Below are 2,691 nucleotides of genomic sequence, written 5' to 3' on the forward strand. Positions count from 1 at the left end.
TTGTTTTGGGGCATTTGGGTTGTTTCCAGCCTGCAGCTATTGTGAATAAGGCTGCCATGAACATTTGTCCGTAAGTCTTTGAGTGGATGTATGTTTTCTTTTCTCTGCATCAGTACCTACAAGGGGGATTGCTAGATTGGAGGATAAGCTTGTTTAACTCTTTAAGAACCCCCCTCCCCCCGCCCCCCGCCCTGTTTCCTGGAACTGCTGTACCGTTTTTACGACACATGAGTAGGGCGGGATTTGGAATGCTGCCCTTCCCTGTCTTGGCCTTTTCTCTTCCCCGGAGACTGAGCAAAGCTGTGCGGTGGTTTGGTGCTCCAGGGGTGGGGGAGGGGGGTGGGGAGGGCCCCCTTGCCTTGCCAGAAGACATTCCCCTGCCCCCTCCACGTGGCAACTCACCGTTGAGATTCAAGTTGCTGTGCTCAGCGGAGGAGGCCTGAAGATCTATTTATACCTGAGTTTAAGCAGATGCGTTGTTGGCTAAAATGCCGTAATTCTTTTCCTTTTGCTCGTTCTCACCATTCCGTGTGAGTGTTTTTTAAACAGAGTTACGGCCACACTGGCAGCCTCACCCGATCCCCCTGCCTGCCACCCCTCCCCCCAAGGTAAAACCATTTCTTTCCAAGGTTGGGTGCTCCTGGCCTGGGTACTCCCTTCTCCCCAGTGGGGTAGGCGGTGGTGTGGCCCCAGAACTTTGCTGTTTTGCTGTTGGTGGCCCATGTCAGCTCTCACGCCCCCGTCATCTTGCTCTTAGAGAGCTCTGGGCCCCCATAGTTCCAAAGGATGCAGCTGCCCAGAGAAAAAGGGTGAAGCTTCCTTGTTAATTGCCAAGAGGTGAGAAAGTACCAGCAGAATAAAGGCTCTTCTGTCGGAGCAGGAATTAAGGAAACCTGGGGGCCTGGCACTGCACATCTGCCGAGCTAGGCCTAACCCATCCCTGTCCTGACGTTTTTAGGCCTGGGCCAAAGGGTGCCTCCTTCCAGATAAATTAAGATCTTCTTCCTTATAAGACTCTTGGGATATCATCTCCCTCAGATCTCAGGATACCTGGGAATGCATTCTCTCCTGCTTGGGAAAATACCACTGCCCATTCCAGGAGTAGCTCACTTAGTTGAAAAGGACAAGCAGACTCTGCACTGAGTGCGGAGCCTGACATGGGGTTCAGTCCCAGGACCCTGAGATCATGACCTGAGCCAAAGTCAGATGCTTAATGACTGAGCCACCCAGGTGCCCCTAGAACCTTTTTTTTTTTTTTTTTTGCACCATCCACATTGGGCCCTTATGTGGGCTGTGCCTTCAAGAAAAATAAATCTCAGAGATAACGATCCTTGCCCAAAATGCATCAATTCCAAAAGGACACAATGACACTTAGGATTTAAGACAGTGGAGGACCAATATCAGATGAAGCAAAGACAGACATATAAGGGCGCGGGACAGCAATGAGAGAGGTGACGGTAAAGTCCTGTTGTGGGGTGGGGGAGGGTGTAGTTGACTCATTCGAGGAGGAGTTATTTGGACTGGGCCTTGAAGGGTGGAAAAAAGTTTTCCCTGTGAAAGGGCAGAGGAATATTCACAGAGGAGGGAATTCCATGTGCAAAGGCGCAGAAGTATGAGAGACTGGCCACGTCTGAGATTGCCTTGGAGTGATATGGCAGGAGAGTGGGAGTCTCTGGTGGGCCAGACTGCAGAAGGCTTTGTGCTATGCTGGGGGCGGGGGGTTGGGATCTAATTTTCCTGGAAGGTTTACAGTCAGGGGCAAGCCATGGAAAGATTTACATTTTAGGAAGATCGCTTTAGAGACAGTGAGATGGAGGGCACGGGGAACAACCAGGAGGACCGGGGACTAATGTAGGTGAAAACCGAGTTGCCCCGAACTAAAGCCTGGACATTGGGCTTGGAGAGAAGGGGCAGGTTTGAGGGACTCAGGGTTCCAGCTCGGACCAGGCAGATGGCAAGGGGCTTATACCCGGCGGGGGAAGGTTTCATGCAGAAGTGACTTCTGCACTTGAGGTAGAGCTATGGGCTTTAAATTCAAAAGGCTGCTTTAGGAAATCCCCAAGCTGATAGGTCCCTAGAAGATCAAGGTTTCCAACTTGATTCTTTCCAGTGAAATGTGAGGGTTCACTGAGGCACCAGGTTTGCACTGGAGCCGGTGAAGCAAAATGGGTTCTCCTGGGAGGGTGCCGAGCCCCCCCACCCCCCGGGCTCATTGCAGCACACAATGCACAGCTGTAGATCGTCCAAACCCTCCACTTGGCTTTATTTATAATCCTAATTACACCCTCCAGGAAGAACGATTGCTGATCCACCCAGTTACAAATTAAAGTTAATAAAATGAAAAGCCGATCGAGCAAGCGTCGCCAAATGCAGAGAAGCCTGTAGCGATCAAGATCGCGGGACTCCGGCTGCCCCGCCCCCTCGCACACCTCCTTCTCCTCCCGCAGCCCCTTCCTTCCCCGGGCCCGGCCGAGGCCCCGGTCCGCGTGGGGTCGCCTCCCATCGGGCCTGGCAGGCTTCACGTTGCCCCGGTGCCCCCCCCCAGCCCCCCACTCAAGGCCTTCCCCTCCACCACTGCCTGCCCTGGGGGCCACGTCAGCTGCGGGCGAGGGTGTTTGGAAACCCAGGCTGCTAGATGCAGAGACAGGAAACAGGGCCTCCACTCTGCCCTCCTTCCCCAATCTCTTTTGT

This window comes from Zalophus californianus, chromosome 16 (assembly GCF_009762305.2).
Source record: "Zalophus californianus isolate mZalCal1 chromosome 16, mZalCal1.pri.v2, whole genome shotgun sequence".
In the NCBI taxonomy this organism is placed as follows: domain Eukaryota; kingdom Metazoa; phylum Chordata; class Mammalia; order Carnivora; family Otariidae; genus Zalophus; species Zalophus californianus.